At 39.5% G+C, this 25597-nt stretch overlaps 1 protein-coding gene across 2 annotated transcripts in view; it reads left to right on the top strand.

The window, feature by feature from the left end:
• LOC119661467 (ATP-binding cassette sub-family G member 1) overlaps positions 1-25597 on the top strand; it is a 186971-nt gene that overhangs the window by 78303 nt on the left and 83071 nt on the right. Inside the window, exon 2 of one of the 2 annotated variants that reach the window (XM_038070828.1) lies at positions 1418-1474. The exons of the other annotated variant lie outside the window; for it this stretch is intronic. The gene's annotated coding sequence lies outside the window, so the exon portion shown is untranslated. The remainder of the gene's footprint in view (positions 1-1417; positions 1475-25597) is intronic. 2 annotated transcript variants of the gene reach the window in all.

Below are 25597 nucleotides of genomic sequence, written 5' to 3' on the forward strand. Positions count from 1 at the left end.
ACAGGATGCTTTAGTGGGGCTACAGTATTTGCAGGCGGAGCTTCTCGATTAATTTCGCCAGTTTTTTAAGTTTTGGGGCAACTCTGTCCCCTTAGTTGACCTTGAAATGGTTTTTGCCCAGACTCTCGGTCATTACAGAGAAAAGATCTAACAATTCGCATTTTATAAGGCAAAGTCAATCTCTGACGTAGCGGAAGCTTATCTACTCGTCTCAATTTCGCAACTGTTTCTCTAATTAACACATCCATTCAGAGAGATGCTGCCATACCGACAGAACAGTTATATTACCCAGTAGACGTTTAGATTTTACATTGATCTCCATTCGTACGTCGTGATTGATCCATCATAGTTCCCTAAGTTTAATTATTTTAATCACCTGGTAAATGGCGTACAGATCATTATTTTTTCAAATTTACGATTGTTCTGCACTTTAGCATTCTTTAGCATCCACCACTGCCTTTTCGTAAACTCCCGTGGAAATCCTTGTTTCACTGATATTGAAAGGCGCAACTTATATTAGCATTTTATAGTATTTCTCAATGTACATTCCTTGACTCTATTGCGAAAATTCCTGTGATTGCACTGTGGACTCTCTCTTTCTTGTGGCACTGTGCTTTGTAATCTGGGAAGCTAAGTGATAACAGGCATGAATCTGATATTGATATCGTGCAAAAAATAATTGTTAAAATAATCCCGGAAGATATCAAGGAAATCTTCGAAAACTTTATTGACAAAGGGCAGTTGAGCCCATGGTGTTTAACGTAAGTACCTGTCGTGGAGACTTAATCCTACGGCCCTCTTCAGACACTCATTGATTTTGTGACCACAATCAGAGCCCCGCTGAGACAAGCCACAACGGTGTCAGTCTATACCAAGTGCATGGCTTAGCATTCATACTGATAGATGCAAGAATTACCTAAATCTCTAGGGGCTTTCCCGGTTCCCATGGTACAATTATACCGTTGGTAAGGTTTCGTGACCAATTTGCCACTTCAGATGAGTCCCCGTGCAGACTCGGGTCTGATCGCCCTAATTAGGCCTTTGGAGCATTCGCCTACTGCATCACGGCCGGCAAACCAAAGTGAATACAGCGTCTCCCGGTGCCACCACTATGGAGGTTCTCCTCGGCCACTTGGTTTTGGTTTGGCCGACAGGATTGCCGCCCCGTCTGTTATTCAAAAGCTTCAAGATTTCATCATTAAGGCACTCTTTTGGTTGTTATTATATCTTCCCTGAAAGAAAACAAGGGGTTACCTATTGCGGCATCATCATCTTCTGTCCTTGGTGAGAAAGTCAATTTATGCTGCTCTTTTACCTACCCTAAGCAACGTGGTTTAATAATTTAGAGACCTAGTTTACTCATTTTTTCCCTGTATCTTTTCGGTGATTAATCAGGCCTTTTTATTTATCTTTACAGGTTCGTGTTTGGTTTGAGGCTCTATAGCAACGAAACGTATGAAACTCCTATTCGGTGGTATGTCATGTTTTTATTTTGCTTCATTGTTGTGTCGTTCAAAATATGGCTGCATAATTTTCTGCCTCGAAAGTAAAGCTTAAATGTTATAAATTTAGTTTACCTCTCAATCGTTCACTATGCCAAAAATGGACCTAAAGTGCACAGGTTCCGTTTCTCGGCGAAAGCTAAGTATTTTTCTGGTCTATAACAACTTTTTTAATGTTTTGTGTGAAACAAAACTTTATTAAAATCGATTCAATGTCTGCCTGTCCGTCTTCCTGTTTGGCTGTCTGTCTGTCGGTCACGCCTAATTTACAACTGCACCGATTATCACAAAATTTGGTGAGAACCCCTTTTCGCTCCTTTACATGCAAGGAGTGGCAACATTTTACGTTGGGATTAAGGGAGCGACTCCCTAAATATGCAAAAAGGGGAATGGGATGGAGTTTGGAATGCCTGCTTATATACATATCATTGTTTTTAAATTCGAAATCTGGTCTCCTAAGAGCTTTTGCAAAACAAAAATATACAAAAAAAAGAAAAGCTAGGATGAATTTATCGCTAAGGACGAATGTTCGAGTCCATAAACAATTTTTTGGGTTACTCGAGGAGGTAACATTTGCAAATTTCAATCAAAAATCAACGCAGGTCCTATTCGCTAGTGAGAACTGTGGCATGAACCCAAACTTTCGCAGCTCACGGACACTCTCAAGTTGCGTCATGTCACCCTGCTTTCGAACATTGGTTGTTGCATTAATTTCCTTGTTTCATAGTCACACTGAGTCCCGTCAACTCACCAAGCTGCGTCTCAACTTGCGCTCCACCTAATAAGTCTTCACGCAGGAATATTATGCTTGTCAAAATTGATGATTTTTAATACAAAGCAATCCTCCAAGTTATCATACTATGCCTGAGAGTCAGACTCTTTTGGTGCAGGTATCTCAAGCCGGATTTTTATGAAAACGGAAACAAGGCTAATGCTGATTATAAAGCATTACTCTCCCGGATTAATTGTCTAATTAAATAAAAAATTCACCCGCAAACTAGCAAATCTTAAACCCGGGTCAAGCATGTTTCAACACATAAATAGGTGAACCGGGAAACACAAACCTCACAAATTTGATGAAATAGAGGGAACCCATCAACGATGATGTTTGAAATGCGATAGTCCTTGCGGAATCCTGTTGGTAGCAGCTCAGCATGCCCCTTCCCAGATTCAAACCAGCTACAACTGCGATTGTTGAATCATTAGTCAAAGATTTCATGTTCATAAACTCTGATACATTCATCAACCTCTCCCCTAGAAATCCTTCAACTAAACCCACGGATTGGAGATTTTTCACAACTCACAGGTCTCACCAAAACTTCAAATGGCCAGATGTCAGCTGGGCCTGGTAACATCTCTTACTTGTCATCATCACAGCTTCAATCAAGTTTCTTGTTGTTGCAATTGCATAAAGAATGGCTATTTTCCGTCGTCCTGGAAAATACCAGAAAATTTTATGCCTATTTTCTATCTATGAAACTAACGAAAACTTTTTGAGACAACATGGACATTTGGATTGGTCCAGCAATTTAGATCCCAGTTTAAACATTGAACACAGCACGCTATGAGCTACCTCGATTATATTATGAGCACCCGAGTTATCGTCGACAATGAACCAATAGTGTATTTGAAAAGACCTTGGAAATTGCATGGGCAAATGGACTTACATATAAATTAATGGAACTCTGGTTTCCTATCTCGATGATTAGACTTGCGATAAGCTTCTTAGAAAATAAGCGTTCCTGTTAGCACAGATAATAAAACGTGGGGAATATTGTAAGGATCCGCACGCTTATGCTCTTTTCGGACTTTAATCCCACTAAGGCAGTTGAACCCCATATTTGATAGATTTCTGCAAATGCTTCCATGGCTTTGCTTGAAGATCCACTAATAAGACCGCCAGCGACTCGAAGCTCAAATACGACATTATGAGCTCTCAGTGAGCCCGCTATCAGAAAATTGCGCGCCGGCGGCAATCGAATGTCAAAACAATATTACATTAGGATTTCTTACAATTGGAAGATTGAACAGGTTGAAAACCGGAAGCTAGACACTTCAGGTATGGAAGGCTTTGTGTAATTCTTGTGTAAAAAAATTTGAGTGCAGAACTATTCCATTTCTGCGTAGCTCGTAATGTATATGCATTTAGCATGTCAGATTACTCACTCTAGTGTAATATAGACATTCAGTGATTCATATTGCAGTAAATTTACGAGGAAACAACTTTGAGTTACTATAACTTCATCACTAATGGTCCGATTTCCACCAACCTTGGGGATAGCTTATAGTCTATTATATAGTTTAATTGTTATGAATCTAAAATAAACTTAAGGGGATCCCTAGTCAATTTTCCAAAAACATAGAAATATTCTATTATTCACCTTATTTGAGTAAATATCAGTGGTAGTTTGGAGTCTGAGCACCATATAGAGGCCGCTTCATGACTTTTTTCCGACTCTTCTCTAGGGTAGTTTCTGAGAATGGGACCGTGATAGAAATGATTACTTTATAGCCCCCACACTCTCCGCCTTCAGAAAAAAACAACAATACAGGCCATTTGATACTCCACACGTCTATATTTCGGGAAAAAAATTTACACCCCTCAGCGCAACTAAGGAAGTAATTTTAATTTTGCTTGCGCCTATAGTACAGGCGCAGTTTTTGTTTTTGATGGTGGTTTAAAAGTAATAATGTTTTCATCGATGTGTAGAACAATTGTATAAATATCAAAAAGAATACAGAAAAATTCGGGTGGGCCAAGCAAATGTAATAGCCGCCCAATGAAATAAAATTAAGCTAGACATAGCTAAATGGAATATAAGCCAATGCAGGAATATTTACTTTAGCCACTTATAAATAGTTACAAGTGGATAAACCACTGTAAAAACCGAAAAATAGAGCATAATTGGTGAATTTTTTTGTCAAAAAAACTAATCAGCATATTGATATTTGGTGAAAAGGCGTTTATTACGAGTAAATTTTATCAGAGCTGTTCAAAACAAAATGGGGGCTTCTCATTGGTTTCGCAGTGGCGTCATAGCTGCATGGCCCAATGCAATACTGAAACAATTTCAAAGATACAGTACTGAAACAAAAAGAAATCAATTAAATATCATTATAGCTTTGACTGTACTTAGGATTCCCTTTTAAATAGATTTTTACAAACCTGGCGCGTTTTTGAATTAAAAAGTTGGAAAAACCGACCAAACCTTTTAAGAACAATTGCATTATTCAATATACAAAAAATCTTACAACCAAATTGTTTTGAATATACAGTAAAAAGTCAATCGAATAAAAATTGTAGAGATATCGGTCTGGCCAAGTGGAAATTTGTTGTTTTGAGAAAAAATCGTTTTAAGTTTTAAGTACCGAAAAAATATTACATTTAATCAGCAATGCCTACACTATACACACCTTCTTTATTAAAAGTACCCGGAATTGATTAGAAAAACACACAAATTTAAATTTATTCATCTAAATTTATGCAGTTTCCTTCAAAATAGACCCCATTATGTGCAATAAAGTTGTGATAACGGCTAACCCAATCTTCCACACACTTTGCGTAGGTTGAAGGAGGTATGGTATTCAATTCACGCTGCGAATTCTGTTTGATGTCTTCAATTGACTCAAAACGGGTTCGACAGAGTGGGAATTTCAGTTTGGGAGAGAAAAAAAATGGTATGCAGCTCATCTCCTGTAATGATGCGTTTCAGGAGGTCTGGCCCACGGGAAATGGTGTCTCTTTCGAAACCAATCTTGCAGCGACGCGTCTCACACCCAAAACATTGGTTAAAATTCCATGAAAGGTCATTCTACCAATGTCCAATTCACGAGCAAACTCGTGAACGCTAAAATGACGATTTTCAAGTACTAATTTCTTTATTTTGGGGATGTTATCGTCAATGGTAGAGGTTGAAGGCCGTCCGAACCGAGGTAAATCTTCCACCACTTCACGCCCTTCTTTGAACGATTTGTACTACTCGTTTGCTGCGTTTTCGACATAGATAAGTCACCGAAGGCTTTTCAACCCTTTCAAAGTATCAGCAAAAGAAATTTCGTTGGCAACACAAAATTTGAGGCAAACTTTTTTATCCATAGAAAAACATTCGGAGAGCACTTTTGAGGTAGACTGACACTGAGACCTGCTGCAGATACGCAAACTAACTGATCGCGCTCATTTTTAAGATTTTGTTTGCAAAATAAAATCTTATTAAAATCGGTTCAATGTCTGTCTGTCTGCCACACGCACTTTTCTCAGAAACAGCTATACCGATTAACACAACCGATTTGGTGAGAAGGTGGAAACTGTGAACTGTCTGAATAATAATAATCGCTGGCGCAACAAGCCAATTGGATCAGAGACTTGAAGTCATTCAAGACCGTAACGGTACACGATTACAGTACCCTATAGAGGCAATGTGGTCATCATTGCGCTCGCCCGAGATTATTACCCTGATTTGACTCAGGTACTCATTCACAGCTGAGTCGACTGGTATCCGACGTCAAATCACGATACAAATTCCACTGCCACTAGTGAGTTTTGAACCGCTCCAGCTTTTTGCTCCAACCACTGAACTACCCGGATGACGTCTTAGCCTTAATTTTAACAGTTGCTGGGAAGTGGGAGGCGTCGAAACTGATGATTTTTTTAACGCAAAATTCTCAGAAACTACCCAACCGAAAAATCTGAAAAAAATCATGAAGCTGCCTCTATACGGTGTCCAGGCCTCAAAATGTTCTCCACATCGACATCTGCTTAAATTAAGTTATAAAATAATATATTACTATATTTTCGCGGAAATTGAGTGAAAATCCCCCTGAAGTTTATTCTATGGTTATAATATGTAGTAATATAGAATATAATGTGAAGCATATTATCCCCAAGTTTGATCGAAATCGTACTATTACTAACAATGTTACAATAGGTCAAAGTGTAAATTTATTGCAACTAAATATCAATATCACCCTAAACTGAGTATTCTGACATGCTGAATCCATATACATAACGGGCTACCGAACCGAACCGTTGTGGCTACGTACAAATGGAGTAGTTTTGCACTCAAATATACTCTCCGAGGAAACAAACACAACCTTTCATACCTGAAGCGACGAGCTTCCGGTTTCCCGACTTGTTAAGGTTTTGTTTGTCTGTCACAAGCACTTGACACCTTTTCACGAAATTTGGTGAAAAGGTGAGAACTGTGAACCCCCAGACATGCAATGAGTGACATCCTTCTACGTTGAGACTTAAGGGGGTCCCCATACATGCAAAAGGGGAGTGTAACATTTTTTTTCACCGAATATAGTCATGTGGGGCATCAAAAGGTCTCGATTAGTACTTTTCGAAACCGGTCTTAGCTTGGAGATTTGTTAGAAAGGCGGGGAGTGGGAGAAGCGGAAATTGATGATTTCTTTAACGGACCCATTCCGAAAAAATTCATGAAGCTGCCTCTATACAGGGCCCAGGCCTCCAAATACCCTCCATATCGATATCTGTTCAAATTACGTTAATAATAGTATATTAACATATTTTTTTGGGCAATTGAGTAAAACCTGCCTTAAGTTTATCACAGAGTTATAAAAGTTGGTAGTAGTATAAAATATAATCTGAAGCATATTATTCCCAAGTTTGATCAAAATCGCTTTGTATTAGCTCAAAGTTTTCTTTACCCTGCAAATTTGCAACCCGAAGTACTAAATCTGACATGCTAAATGCATATACATAACGAGCTACGTATAAATGGGATAGTTCTATACTCAAACATACTCACAGAAGAAGCAAACAAAACCTTTTTTATCGCCGACGCCCACATTGGTGCCGCGTATAAAAGTACAAAGCTGACGACCCGCGATACGAGTAATCGTCGACTGTGCTTCGGGCCGGCTACATTTGGAAGCATCCTTGCCAGTGTTGAGCTGATAGTCGCCGCTTTCTGCCCAGTAAGTTTTAAGTTGTGTTTAAGGCTCAGCTTGGAGTCGAATATTTCTCCCAGGTATTTCAGCGACGGCTGAGAGCTAACAACATGCGCCCCGATCCAAATTTCAGCAGTTTTCTATTTTCGCCGCTTTGTATAGAGCATCAACTCCGTCTTGTGTTTGGCAAAGTCCAGCCCGTGGTCTTTAAGCCAAGACTTCATCGTCGTATAGTATAGACTTGTTTACCTACTGGAAGCCGTAAAACGGCATTATACATTAAGTTCCATAGCAGAAGGTTTAGAACAGACCCCTGCGAGACTCCTGCCGTTATTACATTCATCTTCGACCCTCCGTCCATATCATAAAGTAGCCTCCGCTGTCGGAAGTAATCGAAGATTAGATTTAATATATATTTCGGTGTTTGTGCCGCGATGAGCGCTGCGATGATATCGTTCCATCTGGCAGAATTAATGGCGTTCTTGATGTCAAGAGTCACCAGTGCGCAGTATGTCCCTTCATCGTAGCTTTTTCTGGCTAGTTCAAAAACCAGTTTGGTAGCATCAACCGCTGACTGAGCCTTCCAGAAGTCAAATTGCCTATTCTATAAATAACCGCCACTATCAATTAAAGGATATAGCCGGTTATAGATTACCCGCTCGAGGTCCTTACCTATTGCGTTCAGAAGGCTTACCTGTCTTCGGGACCAATACAAGCTTTTGTATTTTCCACTCTGCGGGGAAGGACCCTTCTTTTAGGCAATCTGTAAATACCCGTGCAAACATACTTGGTGCCATTCTCATTGCCAATTTCAGCGCCTTGTTGAGAATTCAATCAATGCTGGGGGCTGCGGCATCCCGGACCCTTTTCATTCGGCGCTCATTGGCATCATATCAATTCATCAATACCACAACGAAATGAGTTCTTATGAATGGGTTCGCAAAGAATAATATTTTTTTTAGTTTTTTAGTCATTTGTATATGAATATCAAGTACTCCAAACAGATATGTGTGTATTTACTAATATAGTACTATATATGCGTGCTAATGAAGTTTGCAGGTAGTGTCTAATTCAGATAGATATATTTGTACATTAAACCAGCCGTATTTAATATGAAAGAGCTGCTTTGGTACTAAAAACCACTTTCGTAGAAGTCCAACTCTCGGGTGTTAATAAATTCGTCGTAGGCAATTTTTCCGCCAAAAAAGTAATAGTCGGTTGGCGAAAGGTCCGGTGAATATGGTGGATGAGACAGAGTCTCATACTGCAATTCGTTCAACTTTTGGACCGTTGTTCTGGATTCAAGACGTCGTGCATTGTCGTGAAGGAGTATCACACCATCTCTGTTGATTAATTTCGGCCGTTGAATACTCAATTTTTGGTGCATTTCCTCGAGTTTCTCCAGGTGCCAAGAATAGTGGATAACTTTAGCTGTAGACCACCAAAAAGTCACCATTACCTTCTTCGGATGGAGGCTCGGTTCCGGCATATGCTCCGGTGGCTCATTAGCATCTAGCCATTGTGCTTATCGGCGACGATTGTCATATAATAGTAAAGAACTGGGAGAGTAGAGAACTGTAAATTTCCATTGGAAGTGCCATATTTAGCTCCGTAAGGTCTTGCGGAACCCATTTGTCGAAGTTTTTCACCTTTCCGAGTTGTTGCAAGTGCAAATAGTGTAGTGTCGAATAGTGTACTCCCAGTTTCTTCTGCAATGTCTCTCACAGACTGACGTGTGTAGGATTCGACTAGCAAACACTGCTCGTCATTATCAATCGATGGTCCTGGATGTCCACGTGGCTCACTTTGAAGGTTTACGTCACCTGACCGGAATTTTTCGAACCACCGACGTGTGGTTCGTTCGCTTACCGTATCAGCTCCAAATTCGCTGTTAATGTTCCTGGTCGCCTCGGCTGCTTTATGACCGAGTTTGAACCCATACAGAAAAAGTATACGTTCTTGGCTCTTTTCCATCCTTTTTATTCACTGTTATCACAACGATGGTCAAAACTGAAATGACTCCTTGATTAAATGGAGGAGTATTTATACTTCATTATCCGACACCAACAGCGCCAACTGGTGGTGGTTTGATACAGTAAAATCGCAAATAACTTCACTTGATTGCCAAATCGGCCATTTCATGTGCAACAACCTAATACATATGTATGCTTGTCTGCACGAAGTAAATCGGAAGTATGGGTACGATTAATTTATATTCGTGCATATATATGTACAGAATTCAGAAATGTTTGTTTAGGGTGAGGATAATATCTATGGCTGTAATATGTACGTATTTCTTGTTGTTTGGAAAAGAAGGAATGAGTGAATGAATGAATGAATGAATATGTAGGATTTGTAGCTATATACGGATAGAAAAATGTACGTTGAATTTTTTTACGTAAGATAAACACAAAACCTTCATACCCGTAGCACGAGCTTCCGGTATTCCGACTTGTTTTATAATTAAGGAAAGGTGTACCAACTTAAGGAAAGACAATTGTTACCGATTCTTTTTGAGCGGTTATTTTAAATTAAGAAAAGAACTAGGTGTTTTTCCTTATCCTGTAAATATTTTTATTTTTCCCCCGCATACAATTGTTTCGGAGACCAGGTGCCTCCTTCCTCAGTGCTAGTACCTAATTAATTAGGATAAGGATTAGGAAAAACTCCTAGTTCTTTTGTTAACTGTAGAAAAGAAAAATGGACATTAATTTCAACTTAGGTTATTTTAAATTAAGCTTTCCGGGTACTTTTTATACAGAAGTATATTACATCCTTCTTCTCTCTTTCCTTGCTTAGCAGTTTTGCGTTAATTCTCGCATTGCTTATGCGTTCCGTGGTCGATTTTCATGCCCATAGTGTTCAATATATGAATTATGGATACAAATCCATCATTGAAAATATCGATGGAGATGTTCATGTCTACATTTAATATTGTTTTACTACCTTGAATAGATTTTGGGGCCAATACTAAGATGGCGACATTGAAAGATTCATCATTATTTTAGTGCATTCGCACATATTCCTTCGTTCGCTAAACAGTACTTTCTTTCACTCGTTGCGCAATTGAGTTAGTGAAAATGATATTAAAAACAATATGATTGCGCCGCTTATTACAAAATAAAAGCTAAGAATTAATTTGATTCTTCTCCAACAGAACAGAACAGATGTGATTTTCAAGATGTTAAAGTATAGTTTAAACAAAAAAAAAATCGTCTTCCTGAAAGCTCCAGAATGGTTTCGCCCTTAATCACCCGTGATTAATGGCTTCTTTGACTCCAGACAGATATCCATTCGCAACTAGGTAAACCCAATGATATCATACATACCCCCCATTACCACGCTATCTACTTTTATCTTTTGTACAGATGCTTTTATGTCAGAGTTTTTCTGGAAGAGTTTCCATTCTGAAATGACTTACAGCTTACACATGGCACCGCGGTATTTTCACACAAAAGTGCGAAAGACGAAAGCTGAATTACCTCGGCGATATACATATGTACTTTCCTCTCCCTTGTCTGGAGGACATGGAAGACTGCAGTGAACATTGCAATACCTACCTCCTCCAACATTTGATCTACGTGTTATAATTGCCTGTTCACTTACTGAATATCATATTAGGGTGCTCGAATCGGTGTTTTCTGCAGAAATATGTTGCTGACGATTTATTGAATGCTATCTCTCCCGTATCTTCGAAGTAAATATAACGTTTTTATTAAAACAAGAATGTTTACCTTTCCTCATATAAATTACAAGATTATGTACACAAAATGATGATCAATCCAACTTATTGATTATTTCATCAAAAGCAATATGTATAAACTTTTTTTTTAATTTGCATGAAATTTTTTGACTTATCCTATTAGAGCAATAGTTGTCTGCTTGCCGATGGAAATTAACACCTTTTTTCATAGGAAAGTATCTTGTCCCACTTCTGCTTAATAAGTGCAAAGATATATACAGTTATTCTAGTAAAATTTCATCAAAAGTTAGACCGCTGTATACGTATCTAATAAGTTGTTTGAAAGGCTTGATTTATGACGCACTGAACGTGATGAGTTTCATGTACAAGTACAAGTATTGCTATTACTTATTATTTGAAACGGACTTACTTAATGTAATCTTAAGTTTAAAGTATACTAGGGAGTTATATTATCACGACGACACTAATTCTAAATTGATATATTGTACAAATATAAAACAATTTATATTTCTCCTAAGTTATAAGTTTCTGATTAATTTATGACCATGGGGAACCTAGTCGATTTCTTCGGTTCCTTTTTCGGGCAAACATTTGTAAATGGCACAAAGGTACCACGCCTGAAATACTTTTCGGATTGGCAGATTGGTTTCTCACAGCCCACTTAATTAAGGATTGGTCCATCTCCTATAAGACTTATATATTTTTAGACCAATTTCCACGGCATTCTAACAACATTAAGGGCAGCGAGTAGATTGCACTGACTAATTACAGGCTGGAAAATACAGTTTCGAAGAAGTTAACGGGCAAATCCCGGTTTAGGCAACCTTATTAAAATCGGTTTATTGTCTGTCTGTCTGTCCTTCACATTTTCTCGGAGTCGATTATAGTGATTCACACCAAATTTGGTGGAAAGGTGGGAATTGTGAACGCTCACGCATACATTAAGTTACATAATTCTAATGGAATTAAAGGGGGGGGGGTGTAAATTTTTTTTTCATCAAATCAAATAATTAGCACTTTCCAAGGGCGGCCCCGGGAAGGTGGGGAGTGCCGGGGGTCGAAAGAGATCATCTCTTTAACAGGCCCATTCTCACAAACTTCCAAACCGAAAAATCTGAAAAAAAATCAAGAGGCTTCCATTATATGGTGCCTAGGCTCCGAAACACCCTCCATACCGATATCTGTTAATAATGCTACGTTACCATAATTTTTAGTAACTGGCTGCAAAATCTCCCTTAAGTCCATTCTAGCACCACGAAATTGCAACAATGTAGGGTATAATATAGAGCATAATCCAACCAAGTTTGGTGGAAATCGCACTATTACTAACAAGGTTGTAATAGGTCAAATTTGTCGCTTCTTTGCAAAGTCAAGACTTTGAATGTCAATATCACCTGAGAGTGGATATTCTAACACAATATATGTATCCATTACATGCTACGTGCTAATGGGACAAATTCACACTCAAATATCTTTATAAAACAAATATACAAAGCCTTTCATACCTGAAGTGTCAAACTTTCCGGTTTCTCGACTTGTTTGAGGATTGACTGTTATATTATATATGCCGATATATATGCATACAATTAGTCTGCCGGATGGGATATCGTTTTTCATATAAACACGTTTTTTTTTCAACTTGTGCAGATTTAATAGATGTTATTACTTATTATGGGTATATTATCTGAGTCGTCGTTTTGTCGTTATTTCGCCCATCTTTGTCGCGATCACACGGGAAATGTGTAGGTCAATGTACTTTTTTTTTCTCTAATCTGATTAAGCAAACGAGGATCATTAGGAGTTCTTTAGAATCCGGATTTTCCATTTGTTCCTATTTACAAATAGAATGATCAAAAATTATCAGGCTTGCGATTTCATACCAAGGCAAAGGCAACTCGTCAGATGCTGCCTCACCTTTACCCTGGTGGCAGCATGACTGAAACGCGCAAAAATTGAACGCTCCTTCATATAATCCGCAAAAAACGATGAGAGTGCGAATTATATTGAAAGTAAAACCACCCATAGTTTAGACCATGGCTTGGTCAGAAAAGGAAAATTTATTTTTTTTTATAAGAAAATTAGTACAATTCGAGAAAAATTGGAACAAACAGTAAAATTTTGGGAGAAAACAATTTTTACAGTGGGAAAGCTAGTATTATACACAGCTTACCCTCCTTTTAGGGATACGTACTTTAGAGTGAAATCTTAATTACGATTCAACGTTTATTATAATATTCTAATTATCTAAAATCTCGTGGTTTTTGAGTTATTATGATTTTAGTGGTGTAGAAGTGGCGATTTTTTTAGAAATTAACCTTTTTCCTTAACCTGGGTGGCAGCCATCAGAAGCAACCCGGCATCCAATTCCCATCTGCTACCACTTGGTTTTCCAGAATGCAAAAGCGCATTCTTCCGATACTGATACTTTGCTTATACCCTGAATGTCCACCTTATATCGTTGGAATTCCTACTCAAGTTAGAGAAAGTGGGCATTCTAAGGATCCTCGGTACCGTTGTCTAGGAGGACCGTGCGCACATTCTAGAAACTAATCACAGTCCGTTTCGTCGCTATCCGATGCGTTGTTGACGTTTCGGTAGCAGTAGAGTTTCATAATTTCCAGGTTGCCAGCCCACAAATTTCTTTCCCTGTTTGTCGCCTCTTACGACAAGCAAGGAAGACTGTGAGTGTATTATTAAGCTCCAACTCATATGGCTCCACCCACCTCAAAGATACTTTATTTTTTTTGAAAAACCTCAAAACCCAAAAATTATTTTTTAAGATAAAGAACAAATCCTCATGAAAATCAGTTTACTGGTTCTCTGTTTGTTCATCTGTAATATATTGAGGTAAAATTTTGTGAACACATGGAAAATGTGAAATTGTCCACCTACACTCAAAGGCAAGAAGATTGAAATAGGGATGGTACTCATTTAGTTTCTTCCGAATATAGCCGGTATCGAATGGAAAGTTTCCGTTTTTATACTACGAAACAGGTGTCAGGTTTGATATCGGTTATTAAAAGTAAGACTCATTCTCAGAAACTAACTCAAAAATCCGAACAAAATGTAAACGTAAAGGCCAAGCTATACCAAAGAAAATTTTTTTTTGTTTGGGAATTCGTATCCACTTTGTGTTTGCATTTGTAGGGCACAGCACCTACAGCGACTTTCGGTCACGCTGCTCCAGGGGCAGAGGTCTAGTGAGTTGCCTTTGCCCTGGTCAAAACGTCGTTTTGTTAAATAATTGGATGCGTGGGGGATTCACGAACCGAAAAAAAGACAGTGAGTTGTTCTCCAATTAGTCTGGTCCGGCGTCGCGAGGATGCTGACCTAAATAATTCAGATTTTTTTTCAAATTTTCTTTACAACCCAAAAAAAATCCAAAAACTCTCCCGAAAAGACCAGTGTCTTGTCTCGAAAAACTTAGTGTATACACGGGTGGCTAAATCATAGACTACACATGTGTTCAGCCGAATCTGAAACGCATTTGCATACACATTAATAGAAAAATCACACCTTTGAGTTATTCTTCCTGGTAGTGTTATGTAAATAGAAGATTATGGTATAAAGTTCGCTTGCATCTATACATTATTTATCGATTCGCTCTAAATGTTTGTATTCATTGACACCATAACTTTTATATTTCGTTCAACCGGAAGTAACCTAGTATTCACGAGTCTGACTTTGATTTTTACTTTCTATGACACCAATCGAAAGGTTAACGTCCATGCATAAAATCAGATATCATTCGAATATGGACTTTTTAGAGTAAAACGATTTAGACAGTAATTTCAGTTTACTATTTTAATATTATCTCTGTACAGCAAAATATTTGATTTTGATATGTCCTGGATTTATATTCTAGTAAGCCGAAATGAGAGATTCAATCCATATAAACATTATATTTCAAGCAATGAGGATTTGTCCAATGTGCGTGTAAATATTTAATTATTCGAGCACAAAAATCTATCTTTTAAAAACCATATCTATGAAAATTGACATTATTCGCAATTATCAAGTTTCCGTTACTAACGACTTACAAAGCTTTCCCAACATTAAACTATTTTTGCGGATACGGTATGCCCTTACCAGTGTTTATCTTCGATTTGTAGAATTAGCAAACAATGCCGAATTTCTCAGATACTTGGACCAGGTATCTCATCTTGTTGGAATGCTTCAAATATGTGTGGATATAACTATATTTGAATGGTTAGTCACCCTAATGCGTAATAAAGTAATTACTTGGTTTTACTTGGTCAACGCAATGACAGTCATTCATTACGGTGGCGTTGAGATCCCAAAGTTGGTGTCAACATTCGCATGAAAAGATATATCTCAATCAACTCTGCATGTGCGATCTACGTCGAGAGAAAATTCTTCCACAAAGCCCATCAATAGGTTTGCAATTTTTTGCTATTCTGTTTGCTGATACTGTTATAACTATACATACGCCACCTTGAAACCAATGCTTGCTTCGAAAACCTTGAATCTCTCATAACGATCACTTGCAGCTCATTGTTAATCGATTGCAAATGGCGTTGAATGACCTTAACGTTTGAATAATCTGCGGCTTTCCGCTTGCCGCCAGTGTAATGACCGCAACTTTTTTTCAAATTAGCGAATAATTGCAATTTTAGTGCATGTCCCACATAGACAATAACACTGCAAGTTGGCGTAATTTTGAATAATTTCGCTTAGCCAAAGTGCATTTCTTGGACTCTCTGCAGAATTGAACTTTGATATTTCAGATTTTTTTTCGTAATTCTTACGCTTACGCTGCATATGAATCTTTGTAAGCAATTAGCATAAGTATTGGGGCATTGAACTTGTGCAATTGCGCTATTAAGTACGTAAATTGCCTTCTAAAGAAAATGCAAGATGTAGAAGGGAAACAGTTAAACCCACCGTCGAAATCTAAAATATGGGGGTGAATTAAAGTTGTTCATTATATTACGCGGGAATTGTCTCGCTGTGAGTCCTACTTCACTTGCTCATGGATCACCTAATGTATAGAAAATTTTTAACTAGTAAACTGGGCCGCCTTATTTTACATATATCTATAAATGGAAAATTTCTTCGCAAGAAATTTTCAGGGACTCGCTTGCCGTGGGGCTGGTTATGGTCCGCAATATTTTTGATTAAGTTCGTTGCGGACGGGAGACAATGAGATTCTGACAAATAGCTAAGCCGCTATCAAGGCACTTGGGTAAAACGAGGTAAACTTGGAAATTGTCATAGTGGGCATACTCACTAGTTATTGCAGGGTAAATGAACACCTGGGGAAGCTAGGGATATCCGGGGTGTGTGTGATGAATCCTCCATAATTATTCCTGGACAATGTCCAGCACTATGTGTCCGGATAGCTGCATGGTTAGAGCACAAGGCTGTCGTACGGAAGGTCGCGGTTCGAATCTCACTGGTGACAGTGAGATTTGTATCGTGATTTGACGTCCCGAATTTTCCCTAATATTAGTACTAAGTGCCAAGCATTTAGGCTCCGACAATGCTACATCCTCAAAAGATAAAGGGGCGCTGGTGGTGGTAGCCGGTGGTAGGTTAGTAGAGAATCCGTCGAAAACTCCACGCAACATCGAAAGCGTATGTAGAATGATGCATTTCTGCACAGCTTAAACCACGCTTTTCTCCACGTATTTCCATTTAAAGTTGCTATTATGAGGGATGTGTGTGTGTGTGTGTGTGTATGGTGGGGAAGAAGCTACAGCTTCTGAGCACTCAGGCCGTGTTGGCCCATTGTACTCACCACCCCCGTCTAACGGAATATTCCGGATTCGTTAACGTATCGCAGGATTTCCGTTAGTGGATGTGATGCTACCCGTCGCAATTGGAGAACATCGGCACCAAAGATCTGATGCCTGATGCGTCCATAGGCGGGGCATTCACATAGGAAATGCTCCGTGGATTCCCCTACCTCATTACATTATGAGGGATACCAGCATCAATAATATACTCGGAGCGACCCGTCTTATCAATTAACAGGCTTGTTGTGTGTTATATGGTGATCAGTTGGAACTCGCCGGTCCCAATACATGCTGTAAGTAGAACTATCGAGTACTGCCTGCGTCTCATATCGGTAAACCGGAAATATTTTATTTATTTCGGTACCAGCTTCATACATCGCAGGAAGTCGGACAACAGCATCCTTCAGACCATCAACTCGAGTATGGGTTCCTTGTGAAATTTCTAGATATTTGTAGAAGTCTGTCGCGGTCATGGCTTCTGTGTAGAGGTCACTAATACTATGTCCGGCATGCGGATTGTGATAAGCTTCGCGGATGGCTTGGCTTCGACACTTGAACATGGCTACTATTCTTAACAAACTTTTAAGATGGTAGTCAGTACCAGCATACGACTTGATGCCATCTAAGTACATCAAATGTGTCAGCTCGCATTTAGCACGCAGGCCATATTGGATTGCAAAACCATGCCCTCTAGCATCATTCAGGTGCCATGAAAGGGGGTTTAGTGCCATGCAAAACTAAAGAGGACTCAACGAATCCCCCCGGAAGATGCCTTCCCGTATATGGATAGGCTCTTAGGTATTGACACCATCAGTTGAACTGATAAGGTGGTATGCCACCTTTCCATGACTGTCACCAAAAACTTTAATAGTTAGGAATTAATGCGATACAGACGTCGGACATCGATTAGCCACGTATGCGGGACGATGTCAGAAACCTTGACATTATCGATATACCAACTAAAGAGGTTTCTTTGGCCTCTAGTTGCTTGTCCTACAACTACCAGTCAATAATGAGTTACTCTTTGCAGCCCATCTGCTCCTCGGACAGAATGTTTTTGTTCTCGAGGTCTGAATTGACCCTTCCACTAATAACAGACGTTATGAATACATAGAGGGTTGGGAAACAAGTAATCAGTCTTGTGCCCGCCGGGTGCTGCACCGTATCTTTTTAGGAACAAGGGTAGGTGATTTCTACTGCGAGTAAGGGTGGAAATCGGCAATCGTCCAGGAATGCGGAAACCGTTTGAACTCTATGTCAATACGGTGGAACTACTCTGGGTACCTGGTCACTGTGGCATAGAGGGAAATGAAATCTCGGATGCTTTAGCGAAAGAGGGGTCAACCTTCCCTATGCCGGGACCGGAGCCAGCATTTGGAGTATCAGTAGCATTGGCTAAATCTGTTTTCAAAAACTGGGAACAAGTTTCCCATAATGACAGGTGACAGAGCCTAAATGCTGCTCGACACACCAAACTTTTCCTGCCAGAACCAAACATACGTACCACAAAGTTTATCCTGTCGAAAAGCAGGAGGACTTGCAGGTGTATTGTGGGCATTCTGGCAGGCCATAATTCACTAGCTGGGCATATGTTCAGAATAGGAATTACCGAAGATACGTGTCCCTCCTGTAATGAGGAAGCGAAATCCACGGAGCGTTTCCTATGTGAGTGCCCCGCCTATGAACGCATCGGGCATCAGATCTTCGGTGCCGATGTTCTCCAATTGCGACGGGTAGCATCACATCCACTAACGGAAATCCTGCGATACGTTAACGAATCCGCAATATTCCGGTAGACGGGGGAGGTGAGTACAATGGGCCACCACGGCCTGAGTGCTCAGAAGCTGTAGCTTCTCCCCCACCGTACACACACACACACACACAAGGGTGGAAATTCCTCCGGCAAACTAATAATCTGATTTATGCTTTGTGCCAACCGACTTTGTATACTGGTGAATTTTTTATAACAGAAATTCTGCACCCGACCTAGACCAGGGCCCCTCCAGTTGGCATTCGTTGAGATATAAATAAAAACTCCACTGGTTCCTCGTATACGTTGCATTCTGAACACGTCTGGAGTAACTTTCGCCATACGGTCGTAACCGACTCCATACGACAAATAGTTTCTGCTTTAGTGAATTTCAAAAGCCGAGATGCAATCTCATCATCGATTTGAGATAGAATTGCCGGAGTTGCTGAAGATGCATATAGCCTGGGAATACCTGATCTATGCAGAGGGTCCATTTTCGAGAATTCTATACACGCTTTTCGGAATTCGTGCCAAACCTCAGTGGAGACTTCAGCTGGACGGTGAAGAAGAGTACTTCGGCGGGCACTAAAACTGTTGCCTGCAGTGCGCGTGGTTTTGTTGATGCCGCCGCATCTGCCCAATTAGCTCTTGGTCATCAGTTTCCGCGATGACCTGATGATGGCCGCGAACACAATCCCGCGGTACTGGTCTGCGGCTCGCTGTGCAGTCACGTACGCGAATTTCAGGAAACGCTCTATTCCACTGCAACAAGGGCAGTAAGATGTTGTACCTGCCCCCGGCGTTATTGCGTAGTAGGAGCGGATGATGAAAACATTCATTTTCACAGTCCACTTTATCCGCTGCCTACACGAACCTGCTGAAGTAGTCGACACAGATTAAGGCGAAACAGTTATAGCAGGCGGAACAATGCTCTTGGTCATCGTGGCGCCCAGACGTCGAACTGCCCTCAGATTAGCAGTTTCGGCGCCTGGCTGTCCATTACGGGATCCCGACCTAGTCACCGAGTGTTACTTTCTCCATGATAATTTCGATCCTTTTTGCCGAAGGCAATTTTCTTTGTTTAACTTTTTGCAAGTAAACCCATGTTTCGAACATAATATATTGTTCTTCCTCCAGGCCTGCCAAGAAGGGGATGGAAAAGGAGATTTCCCCGGGCCCGCAGTTATCTCGAGGGCCTGGGATAGAAGTCTCAGTTAGAAAAGAGATAATATGTGCCCATATAATAGACTCCCTGCCTTATTTTCACTAATAACGGAAATCACTTCTATGATGCAATCTAACAAAACTCTCAAGGACCGTTTTTGAAAAAAACTTGTTTTTTTGAAATTATCAGCATTTTAAATTGCAACCAAATTCAAACAGACTGCCTCACAACTCGAGCCAAGAAACTTCAGTAGTCCGGCAACTGGTAGTTAGTCATAAAAATATGAAACTGTCAAAATCAATTTTCCGCGTAAAATGCCAAAGAGGACGATAAAATATTGTTTCATGCCTTGCTACACAAATAACTCAATAAAAACCCCGCGGAAAGCTTTTTGATTGTTGCGAATGGAGATTTTGGAAAGAAGTCGATCGCAATCGTCCAACGGAATCTAGTTTCTTTGGAGTCAGGTTTAAATCGTGAGGATTATTTCAATTTGAGTTAACATTTTTTTAAACTTTAACTCCAATCATAATTGATAATATACGATTGCGTTTGAATTTTATGTCACTATTATTCAAATTCAAATGAAGCCACATGAAAAGCGATACCGCAAAATATTCAACGTGCCCAGGGTTTAAATCCCACTCAGTGCAAATCAATTTTTTGCGGCCTGACAAACACTCAACCGGATCCCTTCACGTAGATAAGATTCAAATTGCTCACTTCTAACTTCCGGTAATTTTTCTTATAGCTGCTAACCTCTGCTCAAATTCTAAGTGGAGAAATAATCAAATGTTCAATGATGATGCCACAAAACACGCCATTGCATAAGACTCCCAAAATTAGGATAAAAAATATGCATATAAGCCGCTACCTGTGTCCTTTTTATAAGTCCCAGATACTGACTCCAAATGCCAGAGAAATGCGTCTCTAAAATCAAATGTGGAGGATAAGAAGAGAAGTAGTGGACTAACAGCACTATCCGCAGAAGCGAAAAGGAAAATCCAAACGTTGACCGAAAACAATCCGGTACCAGGCACGCGGACAATGGCGAAATTATTTAAGGCACCCATGGGGCCCGGCAAAACAGTAAGGTACATGATAGCTAGCAGAGTGATCAGTCGTTGATGAGAAATATTATAAGGACAAATTTCCTCTAGTGTTTGCGCAGTGCCTCAATAATATCTATCAATTCATGGACAGAGTTAGGAGGTAGTTTGTTAACCAAGTCTTAAATAAAATTAAATAGCTTCTTAAGAGTAGCTCTTCTATTGTCTAAACATTTCGGTAAGAAAGGCAAATACGGTATTTCAGGAACAATCTCTCTCCTTCTTCAGGGACCCGTTTTCAAAAACTACCCTACTGAAAAATCTGAAAAAAGTTAAAGTGGTCCATGCATATGGTATCTATGCCTCAAACTACACTAATCATACTGAAAAGGTTGATGTAAATCCTATCACTATTAACAAAGTTTCAGTAGGTCAAAGTTGTCTCTTTAACGACAAATTACTACTTCCTAGGAAATAAAATGTCAGTACCAAATCGAATTGAATATCGATGTGTTATAGCATATATAAATGGAACCGTTGTGTACCCAAGAATTCTTACATAGAAGATCAACAAAACCTTTCATACCTGAAGCGCCGACCTTCCCTTTTTCGATGCTTAACAACATTGGACATTTATTTCGAATGTTGTTAATTCGGTTGACAGTGGCCACCATCGGTGTTCTCCATGGCTGAGCAGGTCATGATTTAAATGATAAATTTCAAAAAACAATTAACTACGGCAGACCGGATGCGTAGGCCAACAAGAAAAGAACTCGCCACAAAAGCGAAACTCCACCGACGAATGTATAAGCAAAGTGTATAATATTATCTCTAAAAAAAAATAACGAAGTAATGATAACAAATAATAGAATAAAAACTTAATTTTTTTCCTTTCGGTGGCTCCTTGCGGCGACGTCGTCGAAGTCAATTGATTGCTGAGTTCGTCTTGCCGAACTAGCTGTAATCAATTTGCTGTAAACTTGGTGTAAGCAGACTAACTGGGATTGGTGGAAGAGTCTGAACTTTGAACTGGCCGGAACTTGAAGTAGTGGAGCGTTCTTGAGGGCAAGAGACTTAATGTTGAAGATATAAACTTTTTTCCATCTGGCCAATAGGATGTAAATTCGTAGTTTCGGCTTGGGAAAATTTTGACAGATATTGTTCCCAATTTCCGATGGTGAGAAAAACGTCGTTTGTTTGACATTAATTTCTGGAAGGTTGGATTGGTTTTGTAGTTCGGGATCACCAATTGTAGTTCTACCTTGTTTGGTAAAGTAACACACTATTCATATTCATATTTCACATTTAATAACCACCATTATTCAAGTTAATTCTTTTACATTCAAATAAGAACATTAAAATAAAAACCTTTAAAATGCTTTTAGAATCAATCTCATTTCTAAGCTTATCAATATTAATATGTTTAATTCAAAAATTAATTAATCGTCATTCTACTTTTTCCACCTTGACACCGCAGGCTAATTCCATTTTTTCCTTAAACTGTCATTCAAAAAACAATTCATTTTTTTTTTTAATTTATCATTTAAATCATGGCCTGCTCCGCCACGGAGAACACCGATGGTGGCCACTGTCAATCGAATTAACAAAATTCGAAATAAATTTCTAATGTTGTTAACCCCGCTGCGCTACAGATGTACTAAGTTTCTTTTTGGTTTCTCTCCTCGTTGTAACCATCTTGTTGATCATGGAATTATATATCGCCATCTTGTGGTGAAAATCGTCATTTCACCATCATCACACACGGTTCTTTGTGTTTGGGTTGGTTTCGTGTAGATGTCCTCCTCCCGATAATTACACGATTCTACGCTCATAAAATCTAAAGAAACACGAATTTCGCTTTGGATTTTTTGCAGCGTATTCTCGGATAACTAAGTAAACACTCTATGTAATAAAAAAAATGATTCTGAATCCTGATCCTTCCACTTAAATTTTCCCCCCTTAACCGATCATTGCCGCTAGTGCAGTGGTGAAGGATCACTAAACATGAGGCATATAAGGTACCTTCTGAATGAGATCTGTTCTCTCAAATGGTAGACAGCTCACTCAATTCAAACTATTTTGACGGCCAACTACTTCTACGACGCCACTTTATTTGAAGGTAACTGTATATATAACTATTTTATTTAAAATTTATTTTCTTCTTCACTGACTTTTTTATTTTTTTTTAGTAGTTGTCAAAAAATTATTTTCCAAAGTCAGAGCCGACCCCTTCTAGAGTGTTTAATTGCGTGCGTTTGTTACGCATATTATTTCTCCCTGACTGCGCTTCCTTCTGGGAAGAAGGGCTTTAGCGGGGCCAGGAGGACCTGCTTGATCCTGCTTCCAACGTCGAAGTTAAAATGTAATGTTGAGTACAAGGTCGCTAATGAGTCTCAGAGTTTCTTCCGATACCAGTTCCGCGGGACTTGCAATAAATTTCTTGCAAATCGCTATCCGGAGACCAAGAAGGGCAAGTAGCAGAACTTGCGCTTTGGGCCATTATAGCGACTTTCAGCATCCTATGCCATCTTTCACGCATCCCATTGGACTGCGGTTGGTACACAGTTGACCGGTGGCGTGGGGAAGCCGAGGAGTTTTAGCTAACTTGGTCAGTAATTATAATGGCCGGCATACTCAAGGGTGGAATCCACTCTCTACAGAGGATTTCAACACAAGTGTGTGCACAAACATCTTTGAGAGGTATGAGGCAATACTTGAGATCGTGCGAATCTCGCAAAGCGCCGATTAAGTCGAGATGGATTGTGTGAAAGAACTTCGTGGACCAAGTACCACTTCTGGTTGATAAAGCTCAGGTGCCAAAATTGGCAAGGGAACGTTTTGTGTGGATCCGGTTGGATGCCTTCAGAGGATATCAGGTGGCTGAGAATTCTCACCTGCGGTTGCAAGAATTTACATTTTTCAACCATGAGAACTAAGCTGGCCTGAAGAAAACATTGAAAAATGCACTAGAGGTATTTTAAACGCTCAGATTCAGAGGAAATCATGCAAATCTACGAAACATAAGTGGAAGCTTGGGAGTACGGAGAAAATGAATTTCTCGATTTCGTAATGTCTTCAAGAGCTACACGCATTTGATGACATGCCTTGTCTAAAGTGAGGAAAATACGATAGTTTGCAATAGAGTGCGCAAAATGATGAGAGGAATGAGGTAACGATCTGGAATTGTCTGAATCCAAGGTCTCCATCTTTCCGCAAAACTACAAGCACTTTGAAGAACATAAGGCAGTCAACAGCATTGATGTGATGCTGAATATCATACGTAAGTGGTTCTGCGAATTTCATGGTTTGCGGTGGTAATCTATGATTCTGGGATGCAGGGAGAACCGAGACTTCAGCACCTATATTGATTAGGAGGTGGCACCAGCTTAACGGGTCATAAATTGTCAGACGTCGCCAGAGGTCATAAATTGTGAGACATTGCCACAGTCTCTTGCAAATTTAACTTTTCATCGAAAAAATGCCGGATGTGGTACATTTCGTGGCCTTGTCCGCGAAATTTCGTTGGTAGTAGCACGCTTCAGAGTTCCGACGGCCTACTACCCGAAAGTCCTTTACAGAAGACAGATCTAGACCTTGATCTAGTCCAGTTTTCCGAACGTAAAGCACCGACTGTCTCCGTCAATTAAGAAACAGTGTCTGTTAATGCTACCACCGTCTGCTGTAGATGGGTCACCTGTTCAGACGTGTAACGTGACATTTGGAGCTCATGAGTTTCATGGCGGCCAACGTGTTCAGAGATCTGGAATCCACATATGTCAGGATAGCCTGTGTGCTCTCCGGAAATCTCGGCAGCCACGAAGTTCGTTTTCATTTTGGGTCACCAATGTTGTTAATAAATTTCAACTTCAAATTTTTATATATGTTACAAACATCAATGCAAACGTATAATTTTATAAAATTAAAACATCATGCGGAAGTTTTGGAATAGCGGAAAACAATTAAGGACTGACTAACAAATCTTGGCCACCTTCCAGAACATTCGCGTCAAACAAATTGCTCGCTCCACCACAAGTAGTTCCAATAATCGGTTACTATACGAAATAATGATCTATAATGAATACTCAAAACCTTGTCTATGCAACGAGGAGGAGGAAAAAGCCGCCCATTTTATACTTGACTGCCCCGCGCTCTCACTGTGCATAAGTATCTCTTCAACTTCGCGACTAGACCGTCACTTTTAAAATAAATTGAGCTATGTTAAGACACATAGGCAACAGCATGACCCAAGATAACACAACCCTTCACAGAGTACCGTGAAACTGAGAGGATTGGACCAAAAATTCAAAATAGGTATGTATATAGCAAAAGAGAAAGCTGATGAAAAAGCAAAGTTGTTAGAAGCATTACAATTTAGAAGGAGTGGAAAGTTCGTTAGCACATCAACTACCCATCAAACAAAAATTGCACTATCAAAACAGTAAACTCGCCACAGAACTCTTTACTTTGCGTGTTAAAGTGAGGTAACAATTTTCAAAATCCGTCAGCATCCAAGGTTTCTAGACTTTTTCCGACAGGTAATTAGGGAAGTGAAGATTCTTTTGAAATTGTTGTACTATTAAGCAATTGATGGAAACCATGGAAAAACACATTCATTTTTCTCCAATTTGTCATGCAACGTAATAACGTGCATTACAAGCACGGCAGAATTAATTGCATGACGCCATTATATGTACATATGTATGTATTTCTACTCAGATTGTTTCTATAATAAAGCGATTCCAATTGACCTGCATAC

Source organism: Hermetia illucens, chromosome 1 (genome assembly GCF_905115235.1).
Source record: "Hermetia illucens chromosome 1, iHerIll2.2.curated.20191125, whole genome shotgun sequence".
NCBI classification, from domain to species: Eukaryota; Metazoa; Arthropoda; class Insecta; order Diptera; family Stratiomyidae; genus Hermetia; species Hermetia illucens.